This window comes from Passer domesticus, chromosome 7 (assembly GCF_036417665.1).
Source record: "Passer domesticus isolate bPasDom1 chromosome 7, bPasDom1.hap1, whole genome shotgun sequence".
Classification (NCBI taxonomy): domain Eukaryota; kingdom Metazoa; phylum Chordata; class Aves; order Passeriformes; family Passeridae; genus Passer; species Passer domesticus.
Genome location: NC_087480.1, coordinates 57,408,485 through 57,427,936, shown reverse-complemented (window position 1 = coordinate 57,427,936; position 19,452 = coordinate 57,408,485). Strand labels below are relative to the sequence as shown.

Here is a 19,452-nt window from a genome sequence, read left to right as displayed (position 1 = left end):
CTTTTCATGTACCAGAGTGACTTGACTGCAAAGACAAGGAACATCCTCAACTGTGGCATTTTCCAGAGGGAAAAAAGGTTCTATGCAAACATGGAAGTCGGACACAGATTATGTAGAAATTTTAGTCAAAATCCTGGGAAGGGAACCACAAGGGTGGTTGACTCCCCCAAATTCAGCCCCTCAGACTCACCGGGGGCAAGCAGAGCTCCTGCAGCTCATGTTGCAGCTTTGAGGCCTGGTGCCCTCACTGCTGACTGTTCTTTGTGTCTGCACAGTGGGAGCCTGGATCCAACAAATGCAGCAGTTCCAGTTAAAGAACGTGGCACTGCAGCAGCAGCAAGCTCGGCCTTGGCCTCCCTCACGGGGCCCTTCCCGCCCTGCAGCGCGGCCGCCATTTGATGTGCAGGGGTGTGGGGGCACAGCACTCTCCCCTCACGGCTTTCCGCTGAGCCTCTCTGGCTCTAGGGCTGGTGTGCACCCCAGGGCAAGGCAAGGACATTTTTATGGCAGTTTTCTTGCTCCTATGCACGTTGGGGTCCCTGCACACCTGCCAGCCCAGGTGCCTCAGCAGAACCCTCCCTGCACCTCAAGAGGAGCTGAGGTGGGAAAAAGGACATGGTCACCTCAGGGGAAAAATGGAGCCCAGAGCTACTGCGGCTCTGTGTGGCATCCCTGGAAGTGAAAAACACCCAGGAAGAGAGGAAGAAATAGAAAAAGAGACACAAAATATGGAGCAGCTAAAGTGCGGGTTACATTCCTTCCAAAAGGAAGCATGAACCCAACCTTCAAGGAGGTGCTGCGCCAGGGGAAGCACAACATGGCCACCCGGCAAGAGGAGCGCTGCCACCAGCCTGGCAGATGGTGCATGGCAGCAGTGCCCAGGAGGAGCAGGCCAGGCTGAGAGGATCCCAGCCCTCAGGGGAAGAAGCCTCCAAGGAAAAGGTTAGTTTTTTAGCTGAGGTGTTTCTTTCTTCTGGCTCTTCCAGCATTGTGAGGGTTCTTGGCTGCAGGCACCATCATGGCGCCTGCTGTTTTTGTAGTACCTGGGCAACAGTACATGGCTGTGGTGGCTCATTTGATCACAACTTGGGCAAAAATGAGAGGGGGAGAGGGAACCAGGCTAAACCTGGTGGTTACATTCTCTCAAAAAATAAGTCTCCCGAAGCCCTCAACTCCTCAGCCCATCCTTGAGCGAAGACATTTCTTCAGCCTCCTTAGCCCTGGCAGAGTTGTTCTGTGCTGTGGTTATAAACTCTTTTGAGCATGAAAAGGAAGAGGCAGGAGGGCAGCAAGGGCTACCAGCCCCTGGCATCACTAGCCCTGCTCAAGAGCCTGGCATCAACAGTTTTATCCATGGCATTGCCAGGTCTTTTTTGCTGGCCAGTGCTCTCCCTGGTGGGAGCTGATGTGCTGCTGCTTGCAGTCCCTGAAAACTTTTGAGACAAAATTTCTCTGTGTGGCGGGTGGATCTAGATAAAGAATCCATGAAATGGGTTGCAGGGGAGGTGGGTGCCTGTGCTTTCTCAGCAGAGTGCTGTTTCTAGAAATTCAAACTAAACTAGACAGTTCTGTCAAGAAAATGTTATAAGCTCCTGCTAGATTTTATTCCTTTGTGCCAGGTTTTTATGCTTTGTTTCTGTCACAGTGGCAGGTGGAATTTTCATAGGGATAAAAGTGTTATTTGCAAGGAATAATTAGCAGAATATTATGGATTAGGTGGGTGTTCCCTGTGCAAGGACAGAGCCAAAGCAAAACTTGTGAGGAGAAAGAAAAGGCTGCAGTGACAACTTTGTCCTATTGTTGCTTGTATTCTCAGTGACCTGCAAAATCAACAGAGCTTTTAGTGTTTATAGTGCATCAGGCATAATAATAAAAAAATAGTACACGTACAATACATTTGGAGAGAATGGAGTTGAAAGCACTGCTTCAGGAAGTGCAGCCATGTCCAAAAGAAGCTGCAGTCTGTGCATGCAAGGTCTGTGTACACAACCCTGGATTTCAGAGTACAGTACTTGTGCCCCAGGGGCCCTTGGCTTACTGGGTTCTTGAGACAGCTGTCTCATTAATGTCATTATTGATAGCAAAGGAAACGTACTTAAATTGCTTTTCAGAGAGGATAAAATACATAATTAAACATATTTCAGAATTATTTTTAATTATATGGAGTCTATTTTCTTTATCTTTTACTTGAGCTCCTGAACATCTTTGTCTATCTAAGCAGACAATACATTTTTAATTAATAGCCAGTAAAGACCTCAGGATAGAAATAGAATCCTACAAAATTATTTCTGTTGTGCTTTATTATATTAATAGATCTCCAAGGAAGACTTCTATTGTCCTAGTTTTTCTCTTTCAATATTCTTATTCCTCTGAGTAGAATGCAGCTTGGACAGAGGTTAGTGCACTTGATGCCTGGCTGGGTCATTTTGCTGTCAGGTGTAACTGCACTTGCCTGTAGCATTCTTTCTCTTTGTTGAAAAAATGGAGTATTTTTGACCCCACACATCCCCTTTTCTCTCTGTTGCCAGCAGGCTGTGTGCAGTGCTAGCACAGCCAGAACATTTCCGGAGATTTTCCTGCAGTGGATTCCTCATAAAACTCAGAGCTGCTCAGGGCACCCCAGGCTATGGAGCAAAGTGTTGCTGCTGTCCATCCCTTCACTGTTACTGCAGTGATAAATATTCCTTTTGGGGCCCACATTAACACTGGGAGCTGTGTTCAGGATGGCAGAAGGCTGAGTTCATTTGGGCACTTTGCTTTATTTGGGCGTTTTGCTGCAATCAAATGAATTGATTAGAATTTCTCTAATGAGTTCAACGTGCCACATCAGGGAGGTTCAAGTCACATCTCATCCATCCTTTCTCTGGAATAAAGAGACAATAAGATACATTTATTTCCAAATCTCAGTATGCAGCCACTGCTCTGTCTCGATACAGTTAATTTCAAAGAAAGTGTTTGTTCTTTCTGCCTTGTTTCCAATGTTTGGAATTTCAGATGTAGTCTATTTCCAAATGCCTTGTTATGGTTCATGCAGGTTTAATTTTCCTTAGCCTCTCTGTAACACACTGGTATAACTTGATAAAACAATTTAGGTTTTTTTAAAGAGAGCTCACATTAAACCTGTTTTGGTTGATTTTCATGCTGAATACCAAAGATGAAATCTTGAGTGATTTCTGTTTTCTAAAACAGAGTGCTGAATATCTTTTAAGAAAATGATAATGGACCAAAGAACAATGACTTTACTCAGATACATCTCATTGAGCCCTACTGAAGTGAAGGTGGAGCTCTCTGACTCAAAGATACTTTGATTTCCACAGAGATCTATTTGTCTTCATTTTCTAAAGAAGCTTCAAAGTGTGTGACAGACATTAATTCACTTCTAATGTGCTCAGGCAGCGCTTTCCTCAGACTTGGGGGGCAGGAGGAGTGTGGGAACAGGCGGGTGGGCTATGCTTCACCCCAGCCCTGGGACCAAAACACACCGACACTGGCTGGATGAGCTGCCCGTGCTCCCTGAAAAGCCTGGGAAGTGCCTGCACCGGGGTCACTGTGCCACTGGGCACGTGCAGCTGGGGGACAGAGATCGATGTGGGTATAGGATATATAGGATACACCTATAGCCCTACTGTGCATCCCAGCAGCTCTCAGCAGGGTTTCTTTGTCCCTCCTCACAGTGGGATTTAGCCAGCTTTGAACAGGGCTCAGGTCTGGAAGCTGTGGGATGGTTCCTAACAAAGTCATGCTGCCTTTGCATCAGTAGATGGAGCTCCAAGATAAATCGTTCCAGCCCTGAAGCGTTGCAATCAATTAAACATAACAGCTGTTAAGAGACCACAGTAATTACAAGGCTAAATGATATCCTTAAATAATCGCTTGGGATTTATACATCTTATTCCTTAAATCTTATCATACATACATGGAGGTTTGTTAGGGAGAAAAATAAAATTAATTCTGTGCCTCTCTGCCAGATCTCTCTGGTGTCTTTCCAAGTGCTCAGAAGACTGAATGATAGCCAAAGTCATACACGTACTCTTGGCTACGGTGCTTCTTCTTCAGCTGCCTACAGAAATCCAGTTTATAGAAACCTGCTTATGATAATGTGCTTTATTTTTAACCCTCTTAAATTCACTGCATTTTCCCCATATAATATGGACAAGTAGTACTGACTTATGTGGTTTTCCCACTTTACTGTGTTGGCCCTTAGTAGCCCAAATTATAGTCTATATTTAGTGCTATAATAATTGTTCAAAAATCTGACCCTCTACTTCAGGGTAATTTTCATTGTAATTAAATTGTCTCTGACCTCTACCATTCAAATATACACTAATTGTTCCCAGTGTTTAAATGCATCCCTCAAAACTTTGGGAAGAGGAGACTGTTGAGTTTTTGATAACAGAAGAAACATCAACAGTAAGAACTGCCACCTTAAACTGTGGTGTCTGTACAGGATGCAGTTGTCCAACAATATTTTTTTTTTGTGGCAGCAGTAAAAGATAAACTGTTGGGGCACAAAATGGTCTTAAAGTTATTAATTAAATGATGAGCATATAAGAGAAATGACAATTTGTTTTATGAGAATCTGAGCTTTGGTAAAATAATTGTAAGACAGATAAAAACTAATTGGAACATAGCAAGAAGATTGCCATGCAGCTTCTTTCCAGGTAAGTGAAATTAAGAAGAGTTAGGAGGCTGTGAGAATGACACAGACAGTGGAGATCAATGACAAATTAAGGATTGACTCTTGTGAGAAACCTGGATTAAGTCTGAATTAATGTCCTGTTGTTCACACCGTGGGATGGAAGTGCTGCTAGTGTTGTCTTGTGTTTGGCTCTCTGATAACCTCAGGCAGTACCAGTGAAGCCAGGGCTACTCTACATTAATTTATTGAGACCCTGTTTGCATCCTGTTAGTTTGATAACTAACTAAACATGTGTTTGCTGCTTCTGACATGTGAGAAATCCACAGAGAAGCATTAGCCATATTATATATTAATGTAAAATGAAATTAATGGTGATGTGAGCTAATAGGCTGGGCTTTGAACTTTGGCTGCAATAGGGAAGATCTCTTGCCTTTCTTCCCACTCACACAGAGGGATGGTAAACTTTAGGCAGGTGATGGGAAGATGCTGGCATCCAACATTGTGAACCCAGTAGCAGGAAGTGCTGAGATGATGGATCACACACCCTGGGGACCTGTTTCCGTCTTCAGTTAAATTCCTTCTGGTGATTTTGCCAAGGCTGCCCCTCACACTGCAGTTTACCTTCCTGTTCCCTGAAGGAATGAAACCCAGCGTGAGAAGACCAGACTGACAGTGAAAATGATGGGACACAGATTTATTATGAATATTTCTCAGAGAGGTCATTCATTAGAGTGCACAGCTGACAGTGAAAGTTGAGATAATGTTTCTTCCCGTGGGAACAATGCCGAGCTGGAGAGGACAGAACCCCTCACTGAGCTCCCTGCTCCCCCCACACTGCAGACCCTGCTGCAGGCATCTGTCCTGCTCCAAGTCTGCTGCAAAATGGCAGCGATTTAGGGGACCAGCTCCCCCCTTCTCCTGACCTTGGGCTGTACTGCACATAAGGAGCTGGGCACGAGCTATGTTTGCTAGAGTTTAAGCTATGTTTGCTAGAGTTTTGCAGTGGAAATTTTCTCTGAGGTTCTACAGAGTTCACCTGCTGCGACCTCCTTGCAATATTTATGGGAATGTTTGGCTGAGCTTGTGAGGATCTGTAAATCCCCAAGAGATCTTCTTGCAGGGTTTCCATTGATGCCACTTGCAGTTAACTTTCACCAAATCCTCGAGTATCAAAAGAAAGACCTCAAAGGGGAAGGCTTCAAAAAATTAATTGGGTGGGAAAAGCAAAACACATTCTGCTGTTTGAAAATTCAATTCCATATAACTGTAACCCTTGGTACTCAGAGCAGCAACTTTAATCAGAACTGTGGCTGATTTTTTTAGCAATGTTTTTTACTGCAGTCCAGCTTTGCTATTAAAACCCATTCTTCCGTTATGCCTTGGAGGAGAGATGGCTCTGTTGGGAATAACATAAAGAATGTATATTGAATTTATTCTTTCAAAAAAGAGGTTAGAATAGCAATAGCAACCTTGTCAAAGAGCATTGGCTGGGGAGCAGCTTGCAGAATGCAATAGCCTTTGGGCTTGCCTTCAATGGTCCAGTCTCACAGGTGGTTGTCAACCCTTGGAAATTCTGTCAGTGTTGATTGTTGATTTTAATTATCAAATGTAATATTGTAAGTTAGATGAGAGCTAATAAGCATAGCTTGTCAGTTAAACTGATATCTGAAATGCATTAATGGTGAAATTTCCATCTTCTAAAATCCTCTGGGAATTTTTTAAAGAAAGGAAAGGACTGATATGAATATGATGAAGTTTAAGTAGAGAAGTAAAATGATTTTGCTAAGAAATTGCTATGGAACTGGAACAGAACCTGAGTTCTTAGCCAGCACAGGTGAGTTCAACTGCAAACTTCCTGATCAGAGCTGGTTCAGTCTCTGTGTATCTGCTGAAGAGCTCCTTCAGGGAAAAAAGTAGATAGTGAAATGATTTCAATTTAGAACATTTCGTTGCTCCAAGTTGAGCCTGGTTGCACAAAGTGGAGAAGTAAGCTGAATAAGAATGATACCATAAGCTTCACAGGTGGAAAGGCAATATAGAATAAATCGGGAGTGTCTGACATTTCCCTTTCCTCTTGGCATAAACCAGCAGAGTAGCAAGCTCTCATTATAAGCAGTGCTGTAGGAGAAATTCTCCTGGAAATATGCTGAATGTTCATTTTTTTCATTGCACCACCCGCCCCAAGGCCAAACCTGTCCAGAATTTTAAACGTGCAGTCCCAGGCAAAAGTGTTAAAACCAACCATAACTTATTTAGCTTTTCTTGAGTAGGAACAGTCTGGATATAGATATTGAAGTTTCAGGGAACTTTCTGTCACATGTTTGTTAACGTGAGTAAAAAATCCATTCTGAGCCAAAATCTAGCAGCAACAGGAGGGAAAAACTAAGGGGAGGAGACCCCTGTGCTACTGAGAGCAGGAAAAAAATGACACTATATCCTAAATATCTCCAACATCCTTTCAGCAGGACTCACAGACACTGAATGCTCTCTGGCCAGAAGGTGAGGGAGGCAAAGAGCAGAAGCACAAAACTGCATAACAGAGCCGCTCCTTTGTCTTTCTGCCTGGGAATCCTGGAGTCTTCATTTATCATCCTGCAGTACTGAAATCTCTCCCTGGAAAGGTTTCAAAGGAATTAAGGAAGAGCAAAGGAATAAGGAAACAAATCTAGCAACAGAATTCCAGCTCCTCTCATAAATTGCATGCTGGCCTAAGCTTTAGCTGGAATTTCAAGGCAAATGTTAATGGACTGATAAGACTTACAGTCACGGGAGGGGTTTTTTAGAATGGAAATAGCATTGATAATACAGTGAATGGTTCAGGAAATGATCCACTTTAGACTAGAGCTTCAAAGATAGACAGGCAAGGCTCATTTACTGGAGAAACCACCCATGTAAAATAATATGCCTGAAATCTCTCTGACCAAGGAGACAGCTTATTTCAGAGATAGTCATCCAAGACCTCAGCTAGTGGAAATCAGCATAGCTCAACTGATTGAATCCTGTGAAAACATAATTGGGTAGAGTATCCCCTGCACTCCATTTCTTAGAAAGGGGTAAGGACAGGTCCAGTTCTTGTGGTGAAGAGGGCAGAAGCTGTTACAAGGAGTAATCTACAGGAGAGTCATAAAGAAAGAGAAGTAAATTTATCTGTCAAAGGATTCAAAACAGTTTGGAACAATAAAAAAATGCAATATAGCTGTTCATTTTTGGGAAAAAAAAGTGTCATCAAAAGGCTGATCAAAAACTCCATCCAACTTTGCAGTAGAAAAGATTAAGTAAAATGATACCATTTTCAATAGAAAATTGTAGGGAGAAAAAAGCAAAAGAGCTCAGCTCTCGCTCTGCAGAGTAATTACTAAGAGATACCTACTCAAGCTTTGTTCTGTCAGAGATCGTGATAACACTTACAGAGATACAGCCAGACTGTCTGGCTAGACAGCATTAATATAAACTACATAATTTAGAAACTACCTCTCCAGATTCCATCTCCAGATAGAAATCTGCTAATGAACCATGATTCAGTTATATTCCTCATCAGGAAAATGTCTTTCAAGCTGTATTCCAACTGGGCAGTGTTTTGCTTCCACATCCCAAAGACCAATTAAACATTTTGTATTCAGCTATGCTATAGATAATGAATGTACTGTACAAATTGACTCAACTTTGTGAGAAAAATAGCTTATGTTCTGCTCATTTCAGTAAAAAGCCAAACTGCTGATTTGCAGGACCCCTGTAAAATGGAGTCCTACATTGAAGAGAGTAGGGATTTTAAGTCTGGGTGGCAGCATGACAGTTCATGGGATTGGGCACTGCAGAAATTGGTGCCTAATCTGATTCTGCAGCATGTCAGTCACAGAACACTAATACCACAGTCTTAGTGGGCCTCCACCAGAGATAGATTTGGCCCACTTAACTCAGGTCTGGAAAGGATGAAGCTCTATCAGTAAAACCTGGAAATATCTGGGAAGTATAAATTCATCCATTAACAGAAGGCAGGACTTTGTAACCCTCTTCTCTCATCACATGGGTCTGCTCCACTGCTTTTTTACCAGGTCAGAATTCTGCATTAAAATCTTCACTGCCTGAGTTTAATATACAGAGGAAATCCTAATACAAAAATATCCATATAGTTCAGAATCAGGACAGAATCCAACCTCTGCACCAGACTTCAGACACTGAGCTACTATTTTAATATATAGCTTTTTTTAGGAAGATCATAAAAAGCTTTCACAATGCTACTCTCCTGGTATAATCAGGGAAGCCAATTCACTCCAGTCAGAGAAGAGTCATCCTAGCAGCATCTTAATGTTAGGATTTAATTTGCATCAGACCATTTATCATCCATGTTTCTCCCCAAAGACAATTGGGTTTACATATTGGTCCACCAAAGATTAAAATGAAATGTGTTCAAAACACAGGGGAAAAAAAGCTATTTGTTTGTATCCATGAAGGCCTTTTGTTGCCAGATATTTTAGACCATCTTATTTTTTAGGCTGTTTCCTGATGGCTTGAATTCTGATTACTTATCCTCAGGAACTCAGTATGATATTAGTTCCACTGATCTTGTTGACTTTGCTTTCATGTGCAGCGGGTAACGCTGGGGAAAAGCAAAAAGGATGGAGTCATTATGGATTCTGAAAGAAGTAAAAACAAACACCCACCACAGAACACTTGGAAGAACACAGGAGACCCTGCAGCACAGCTCTGCTGTAACAGCCCACTCATCCCCACAAGCTTTATCTTTTTGAGTGGAAAATGTGCTGGCAACAGAGACAAGCTTGTGTGAGAAATGCAGGCTAAGCCTCCAGGTAAAGGTAAGTAAGTCAGTGCTTTCCAACAAAAGAAAAGACAAAAGAAAATGCACGGTGCTGGACTGAAAACCCTGACAGATTCCCCTTCCCTCATCTACCCAGTCTTGAGCAGGGTGAGCTAGGAAAGCATCCGTTTCTGTCTCCATATACTCAGCCTATATTTGAGTGTTTTGAATGAGCTGTAGAATGGACAAGATTTGCAGTGGTTCTTAGATGCTACTAGGTAGATTTAAATTTTTTTCCAAGCTTAGGAAAAGGAGATAATTAGGGCCAAGAAAAGCCAGGCAGGACTCCTGAACAGATGGCCCAGATAGTTTGTGGAGTTTCCTTCACTGGAGATACTCCAGAATGGTCTGGACACAATCCTGTGCCATGGGCCCTGGGATGACCCTCCTTGAGCAGGAAGGTTGGACAGATGCCCCCACTGTGGTCCCTTCCAACCTGACCCATTCTGTGTTTCTGTGATTCTGTGACTCTGTGACTTTCCTCTTTGGAGAAGCATGACACTGGATGTGTATCTCTGTGTTATGAAATGATTTTGAAAAATCTGATCCTTGTTTTGTTTAGCTCATGCTGTCAAAACCCTTGTCTTAAACACTGCAGCTCCCAGGCTGGACTCAGGAAACTAAGTTAATAGAAGTTGATTAGGAAAGTGGCCATCAGGAAACAGAAAGCAGGAACACTCCCTCCTAGTCTCACGCCCCTCTTACCAGATCCATGTGGAGCCTGCCACATACTTACCTAAATGTAAGCTTAAGGCACAAGGAGAGACCTCACCTGAAGATGTTTGGGATTTTGCTTCTCATTATGCCCTATAAGGTGTAGCAAATTTGATCTTTTTCAACCCTGAAAAGCACTGCAGCACTGCAACTCCTTATTAACGAACTGAAGAACTGTTCTTTCCTGAAGAATCCAAGAATTCCTTGGCATGAGAAGGTTCCTGTTTCTGATGAGGGGTCTTTTTTTTTTTTTTTTTTTTTTTTTTTTTTTTTTTTTTTTTTTTTTTAAACAAATTGAGGCTGCTTTGAATTGCAAAGAAAACCTGTTTTGTGTGGTGTCTTCTTCAGCTTGTTACATGGTAGAATGCTTAGATAGAAAGCGAGAGGGAGAACGGGAGCTCTGGTGCTCAGGGAAGAGGATGCTGATGACCTTGATTTTGCAGATCCTCAAGGTGCCAGTCAGAGGAAATGCAAATATTTTACAGCAAAAATGTGGCATACAAAACTAACCTATGAGTGGAACCAAAGGTGAGCAATCCAGCAGTTATTAAGTATTTTCCCTATGCAGTGCTAAAAAGCCAAGGCACTACCACTGAAAAAGCAGCCAGGAAAATCAGAGGGAAAACATGCACCCAAAGCTATGCATATTTGAGCTGGTGGAACTGGAATATCTTATTCACAGCACATGTCAGTAATTGCTATTTTACAGCTCTCCAAACTACATTAGTGTTTGCATTGAGGCATTTGCACATTGATAGCTTGGCACTGAGGTCCTCTCAAAGCTGTGTTTCCCCAAAATCTCATTTTGCCAAGGAGGGACCTGCTGAGCTGTGCTGATACAGAGCTCTGCACACTCAGATGCTGACATTTGAGTGACCCATTGATGATCCTATTGGCTAAGTGCCATGGGAAGAGAAGAGATTGAGTGCCCATTTGATAGAACCAGGAGATGAAACCAGTTGTCCAGGCTTTGATCCTTCGGTTTGACAGCTGGACTCATATCCTTCAAAATCTCTCTATTAAATTGGCATCTCCCAGGGAAGCAGAAAACCCAGAAAGACAAGGGCAGAACTTCAGATGAGAGGGGAAAGCTGAAGCAAAGACAATAAAATATTTTGCCTGGCTAGCAGATAGATGCAGAATAATTGGATTTGAATTCAGAATGGCACTCTAACTCAGGACTGAACGATCAGGTATTTTGGGGGTTTTCCACCCCAGCCTGTCAAAAGGGTGAAGCAGGTGGGCAGGTGCATGCTCATCTCTACCATTGCAGCTGTGAGGGGAAAAGACTGAATCTGTGTTGCCTTGTATTTAGAAGCCCTCCTTTAGCTGGTTTCCTCCTTTACCTCCTTCACAGGGTTCCTCTGCTGAATCTAAGAGGAATATTTTTATTTCCTCTGAGACACGATTTAAGGCTTCTGCAGTATTCAGAACAGCTGTGCAATGTAAAAAAGGGAAGGGACTGTACGAAATGAAAGGAAAAGGCAGAGTTAGTGAAAATAAAGCTGAATGGGACAATAGTGAGGTATACAAAGAAATGAAAGCATGACTCTTGCTAAGGCTGCAATCCAGAGCTTATTAATTTGTACAGATGTTTTCCCTTTTATTTAGTGGTCTTTTAAAACCCCATATCTTGGTTTAGCATCAATAGAACTTTTTCTTTACCAGTTTTCCAGTGTATAAATCCTACTGATACACAGAACTAGAAATGGAAGATGTAATAGTGTTGATCCCCTCCCAGAGAAGAGGAATGAGCTGCACCATTGTGGAGAGCCCATCAGTCTACTCAAGGCAATTTGTAATGAGATTTTGTGTGGTGTCAGCAGAGCTGCATGTCAGGGAATGGAAGGACAGAGCAAATTATTGAGGCAGACAGGCAAAATTTGCTTGAAGAAGTAACTATGCAGTTAGAATTTGTTATACGGCAGCCACACAGGACTGAAAAAATCTGGTAGAATACTGATAAATGGCTAAAGTGAGGATTGGATTTTTTGATGAGCACTGTGAGATCCCCATATCCTCTGCCTTATCCAGGTAGAGATCATTCCATCTTCCTGTGAAAGGTCCACAGGGAAAAATCCACAGATCCAGAAACTTTGCTGAGATCTGACTCATGAACTTGTGTGGAGAGGCTTTGCAATTGAAGATCTTCAGCAAAAACAGGAGATGCTTTCCTACCCTTGCCCAAAACAGTTTCAGTAGAAGGAGCTGTTGCAGACAAATGTTATGCTTGGAGAAATACTTTTATTAAAGAGGTAGACAGCTCACAGGAAATGTTATTAGTCAATTTTTAGGTGTCTTGTGAAAGTAATAAATAGGTTTTAGCAGCAAATGTGCAAGTAGGGGACTGTACTGTGGAAGTCCTCTGCAAAACAAAGCAATAAATACCAAACAAAAATTACAAAACAAAAAAATTCACTCTTTCAATGTATAGCGGTCCCTAAAGGGTCCTGTCACTGTGGTTTCAGTCAGCCAGGGATTGCAAAACAGCAGAGCTCCACTCACACATTTCGTGTTTCTCTGCTGTGGCACAGCAGCAGTCTTGGGGCAGAGCCATCCTGGGCCATCCGTGGCTCTGGCTATGAGAGGAGACATTGAGTGACAGGGAGGCAGTTGCTGCAGAAACCCCCAGCGTGGTTTTCCTAGCCAGCCATCCCTTGGGAAATATGCACTCTTACTGTAAGAGTGAACTTGTTGGATTGCAGTTCCTAGTACCAGCCTCTGCTCACCAGCCTTTCTTTAAAATAAACTAAAAATGACAGGCAGTCAGCCTAGCTCTGTATTAGAAATTAGTATGGCTGAAGAAATCATGCTTTCTGTAAATAAAATGGAAGGATCTTGACTATGTTTTTTGCCACCTAAGCAGCTTGATGTGCCTTATTATGTTCTTTGTGTATAATATAGAGAAAGAGAGAGTAGAATTAAAAAAGCATTCCAGTTGTGATACAATGATAAGCTGATATACCAGTCCACGAGGAGCAGAACCACAGAGTGCAAAGCTGTGTGTGCTACAGTGCAGCTGAAATTACATTATTAAAGAGTAGATTTGGCTTTGTTCTGCACAGCAGAGCCTGAAACAGTAAAAAAATATATGCAATTATTCTCTATTTTAGGTAAGCATTAAACATTCTGATGTGAATTCCAACAAGCAGTATCCTGTGAAAGAGAGATATCCTTCAATAGTGTGGGGTCTGGGGAAGGGAGACTTAACAGTTCATAAGTCATGGCAAGGGCACAAGTGGCTCACAGTTCATCCAGCTTTTGATTCAGTGCCCCTCTCTGCTGATTGCTGGTGTGAGCTTCAAAAAGCTGTGACAGGTGACTCTGAGAAACCCTTCTCTAACTGTCTGTAGTAATTCCTCCTGGAGGTGCTCACAATTACTCCTCTGCCTCATCTGAAAAGGCTGAAATCTCAGAGGTGGGAGCAGTCACGGGGCCCTCATGCTTCACTTGCCATGGCAGGCCTGATCTCAGCAGGAGCTTCATGTGTCACTGACAGTGAGACCCAGAGCCACAGCCCAGCGGGGCGTCTGGGGGAACGGGCTGACCTTGTTTCATCCCAAGGCAGGGGTGATACTCAGTGCTTATCTTAAATGTAGCTGATAAAGATCAGAGGCAAGTGGAACATGAACTTCCCGTTGGGGAGAAGCCTTGAAATTTTCCTTCTCAGGAGAAGCATGTTTAACAAAATACAGACTTCTCAATCATATGTGTAACAAGATGCTGCAAAAACTGCCATGACTTCAGTTTCCAGCAAAAAGAGAAGAGCCTGCTTTTACTGATACAGGCTTGCAAGCACAGGCATTTGTAGGGACTCTGTGCCCCTCCTGCATTTTGCATCCCATTTTTACAACTTTATCTTGGATTTGGATTGACAGTATTGATGCCTCAGACCTGAGGCATCCATATCACTGGAATGGTCTGGGGACAGCCTGCCTAGTGCAGTTTTTTACCTGCAAGACCACCATGTCAGCACAGCATTTGCAAATGTTAGTGCCACAGGACTGCCTTGGAAAGGACTCATCAGTATGCATGCAGTAGCTGCTGAGCACAAATATGTATGAAATTCTGATCATTGGTATTGAAATGGTGATCCTGAATATAAATTAGGAGACTTCTAAATGCATCAAATTTAAGTTAAATGAGAGCTAAGTAAATACTGCATTTTAAAATTATAGTTGTCTTCCATTTAAAAAAGGAAATCTGATGTTGGTTCTTCAGATGAGCGAGCTAAAGCCCTTCAGGAATGTAAAAACCACATTATTAACAGAGACATTTAAATTTGAAAAATAATTGCCTAGGCATAAGCAAGACTTTTATCATGCATGTGAAGCTTTTAAATCTTTAGATCTTGTTGAGATATGGCAGATAGGTTATAAAAATGCTTATCTGTGCAATACTTTTTTGCTCATGGAATAAATTCTCAAGTAAATTGATTATCCTAAACAACAAAAAAAAAAGCCCTAAACAGAGAGAATTCACTGTATCTTGTTCCAGGTACTGCTTGTGAGGGCTTTGTCTTTACAGCTTGCTTGCTATGGCAGCTCTCTGAAAACCATTAAACATTGGACATTTTCATCTTCCCCCAGTGTTAAAGAAGAGAGAATTCCCATCATCAGGGACATAGAAAAACCACCATCAATTTTTTCTCAATTCCCTTTGCAGAGGAGCTGAAATGCACTTTCCCTTTGCATTGTCAGCTGCAATCCTGGGAACAGCTCTTCATACAGGCAATAGACAGCACCACATAGGGAAGACACCAGTAACTTTTTTTTTTCTTTATCAATCCTCATTTATCCAAACTCTTTAATTAACTACCTCTGTAACAGAAGTTTTTCATTCAACCAGTGAGAAACACACAGTGTGTTAGTACTGCATATGTTCAAATCATCATGATGCAAATATTTGATTAGCTTTCTGTTCATCTTAAGCTAGTCTATTCTTAACATATCAAATAACGGTGGAAAAGGAGAATGCAATGAATAGTAAAAGAAATAATGGGAAGCATATCTAAAATTCAGAAGGCTGGGAGTAGAAATTCAGAAGACAGTCCTTTACTCCTAGAGTATTATCTCAATCTCTCAAATAAGGAAGGTACAAAATCTATCTGTGCAATCCAGCACTATCTTTGTGTATCGACAAAAGGGGATTTGGGAGTCAAAGATGACAAAGATACATAAGAGAGCACTGCCTTCACTCTTCTACACAGTTCAGAAAAAATTGTCATGTCCAAATTGTGGGTAGACAGTTGCAAGGCATTGAATGCTTGTTTTTAATGATTACATCTATACAACTAGATTTCTGAGCTAACCAAAATAAGAAGCTTTCTTTTGCTGTATTTCACAGTTAAATGCTAAAACAAGGGCACTGCTGGAGGTATCAGAATACAAAACACACATTGCTTAGTGTGCAGTACAGGCACGTGGCAGCACATATGGCACTACACGTGAGCACCAAACAATATGCTCAGACCCCAAAGAGTTTGCAGGAAGTCAGAGGTGACAAGTAGGTGACAACAATAACGTGCAGTGTAAGAAGAAAGTGGAACCAGTGGAGCATGACAATGCATTCACTCCCCCTTGTTCCAGGATGGAATATGGCATACAGCTGAAAGCAGAGAGGATTGTCTTCAGCAGATCCAGGGGTTGTATCTGGCACTGTCAGGATAACTACAGCTGTTGGTTTGTTGGTGTTTGTGTTCCCATCCTGAACTTCTGTGGATGCTCACTCAACACCTTCTGTGATTATGGAATGAGGAAACCCTGAAAAGCAAAGGTCATTTTTAGAGGATCCCAGCTTGAACACAACCCATAAGGTACAGCAGCAGGTCAGAGTGCTCATGATAAACACACTTAAAGTTAAGCAACACTATAAAGATTTGAAGTAGCCTCACTTACAGTTCCACCACAAAGACAGTGGCTCTATTTCACAGACCACCTCGTGTCAGTGCTTTTTTGGAGACTGAGCTAATACTGCTGCTTGTTAAATCCTCAGAGTCTTAGGTAAAGTCTTATTTGAAGTCTGGTTTGTGCCAGTAGCAAAAGTCTCGGTCATGAAACAGAATGAATACCTTTAAAAGTTCATTTACACATCATTTGAAAAGGACTTTTATTTGGAAATAGCACTATACATAACAATCTTGATTGAAAGGCAGAGCTACACATAAATATACACCAGAACACCAGGTGAGGCAGGGGTATCAGCTTATGGAAAACTTACTTTTTGTGCTCTGCAGTGCTCTCAGACCACCTCTAATATTGCACAACTTTTGCAATCACATAATTTCATCAATTTCAGTGGAGTTTCTCCACTTACACTGATGAAATAAGGAGGAGACTGCTGTGCCATATTTGTACTGGGAGTCAGGGCAGGATGTCAGGATCACAGTTTGTCACTTGCCATGGTGGGCATAAAATGAAGATGATGTCAGGCCAAAAAACCAGCCTCCAATATCAGTCTTAAACACAAGGATTTAACAAGCAGCAATTAAAAACCCGTCTTCGATACAAGAATCTACAAGTCAATGGCATTAAGTTCTCTTGCTGATTATCTGGTCTTTGTGATATTTAATTCCCAATATTTCATGGCAATATATTTCTTCTTTCTAGTTGGAGTATGTGATTAGAAGTAAAATCAAGAGCCTTTCAAAAGGTGAATTATTTGGAGTGGCTGAAAATCATCCCTGTAAGAGACAAGTACTTACAAGTACAAATCCTACTGAAAATTAGGAGACATTGCAGACACACTCCTTGTGCTAGCCCTAGGAGGGGATCCAATGTGTGTTTTTATGGGCTCTATAATGGTTATAATATATATACCATTAGTAATCATTTTTAAGAAGAGAAGACTTGGAAAAAACTAACACTTCAGTGGAATGACATTTCCACTTGCAACTGTCACAGTTAATGATTTATTGATAAGATGCAGGTCTTGCTGACTACCATACATATCCTTCACTTCATTTCCTTTGCAGGCAGCAAGAATCCATCATTCACATTTTTCTGTTGGCCTACATCTGTCTAAGGCAGTATTCGCAGTATATAGTACTGGAACAATATCATATCTCATATTATTAAGTTGATGTTATATGCCCCATCCTGCTGTTTAGCACTCTCAGTGGGCAAAAGGGATTCACAAAATTTTGGAGGTGCATGAACATCTGAGACTCTTGATTGCGGAAAGAAAAAGTACTGATCATCTGCAAAAGCAATCAATTATTTTTTACCTTTCTCTCTTCTCACCCACAGTGCAAAAGTGAAGACGTAGACAAAAAGAACAATGATAAAGGTGTCAGAAATGTTTGTGTACAAAGCAAAGTCACACTTCTTTCCAAGGGCGCTAGCATGGAAATCTAAAAACCAGTGACAGAGTGGGTTCAGCATCTCCAGTGAGGCAGTGTCTGTTCACTGACAGCAAACTTCCCTTTGTGCAAAGACCTGTGCCCTATTTCCACATCCCTTCAGTGCAGTATTGGCCCTCTCAGTGGGAATAAATGAGTTCTTCAGTTCACTTACCTTCATTCTAATTTCTAATTCACTGACTCCACTCACTGGTCACAGTCATCTCTTGTTTCTGTCTGGGCATCAGAACTACTACAACCTCATATGACACTCCTCTTAACTGAATCCTTTTCACATAATTGTAGAAAATAACTTGTATTTTTGGTAAGGGCATAAAGATTAGCTTGATGTGAGGTACAACATGGAAAATTGGGAAGGAATGCCTAAACTTCTGCCCCTGCATGCTCAGCACTTTCAAAGGCAAAGTCCCCCTCTTGTCTTTCAAGCTGAATGTTCAAAAAGGGAAGCATCCCAAAACATCAGACACATTTTGGAAGTCAAAGTGAATCTTTGCTATGGCATATTTGGTGTCACTGACCGATTTCCTTTTTGCTCTGCTTTTCCAGGGATTAAGATACAGAGATTACAAAGTCTTTCTTGTAGCCCCTGTATGAGCAATAGAATAGGAGACCCTATAAAAAACCTCTCATATTTATGTTCATTATTTTCAAGAGTTCCAGCTATTTATGTGTCTGTAAATAACCATTTAGCAGCAGTAGGAGTTCTCCATGGAGCAAGTCTGTTCTATTACACTGCAGCACCAGCCTGAAGGAGGATGCCTGATCAAGCTGTCATCTGCATCTTTCAGACTTCACACCTGCTTGGAGTCAAGACAGTTTTGCATTCATAGGCTCTCTCCCTTCATCACGCTGGCCAAAGCGATCCTTAATGGTAGCACTGAGCTGCAACAGCAGGTAATTCAGACTTGTGAAGAAAGGACCAGCTTCCACTGCTGCAGATGCAGGCAAAACAACACAGTTCTTACACTGAAACCTTTTCACTGCTAATACAGCCCCGAAGACAGAGTCTGACTTCCTGCCATAATATGCATTTATTCATTCCTTTATCACCACAGAGCAAAAGTGGTTTTCACCTGTCACAGAACTCCTGGAACTCGTCTCCATGTGCCAGTGGCAGAAGGGTTTCTTTGAAAGTCTCACGGGAGAGCCATTTGCATGCAGCACGTCGTGGACATGTTCCAAATGCTGCTGCACCACAGGCATACCAATGCAGAGGCTCATAAAATAGGGTTTGTCGTGGCTAGTCCTTGAGAGGTGGCATATTGGGGAGAGAAAAATAAAAGTATTAACTGAGACTGTAGCCATTCTCCCCTTAAGAGAAGCGTGTCATCTGCCCGCCATTGGCAGGGTGAGCCAGTGCCAGCTGACAGAGACCTCCACACGAGGAATATCTGAAGAGACAAGTGGGAGTGTAACATGGACTAAGCGATTGATATGGAGTGACTCCAAAATTTGCACAAATAATTTCTAAGGCCCTTTATTCAGGGGGTGCAGATGCACATATCAGGGCATTTATAGCTTAGTTTATGTCTAGTAAGTAAAGTAGCAACTGGGCAAAAAAAGAAAAAGGTCTTTTGCGACACAAAAAGAACTTGCACAACTGTGTTACAGGATCCATATAAATGCAGGGATTAATGGACAGAAAGGCACATAGTTGAAGAGTGTACTGTATATTTTCACTGTATATTTTCAGCATCTTGCTTTTTGGCTATCACAGATCCTGTAGCTGGCAGAAATAACCAGCACTGCAATTCATCATTTTGCTGTATGGTTGGTCCTTTGCATTTATCTTCTTTCACTGATGTGATATATAAAACTTGGTGATTTCTGTGTATTTTATTTTCTATTCAATAAAATATGTTTACTGTAGTCTCATGGTATGTTCAGCTTGCAAAAAACTATTAAAACCTCAGGAACTGACAT

The 19,452-nt window shown here is 41.9% G+C and overlaps 2 long non-coding RNA genes across 2 annotated transcripts in view; one reads left to right on the top strand and one right to left on the bottom strand.

Annotated features, from left to right (window-relative positions):
* Nucleotides 1-777, bottom strand: part of LOC135305361 (uncharacterized) — a 10,781-nt gene extending 10,004 nt beyond the window's left edge. Inside the window, exon 1 of the long non-coding RNA XR_010366568.1 lies at nucleotides 191-777. This is a non-coding gene — a long non-coding RNA (uncharacterized LOC135305361). The remainder of the gene's footprint in view (nucleotides 1-190) is intronic.
* Nucleotides 394-19,398, top strand: LOC135305363 (uncharacterized). Its single transcript, XR_010366570.1, has 3 exons — nucleotides 394-942; nucleotides 9,228-9,453; nucleotides 15,516-19,398. It is a non-coding gene; the product is annotated as an uncharacterized LOC135305363 (long non-coding RNA).
* Nucleotides 19,399-19,452: the final 54 nt, after the last annotated feature.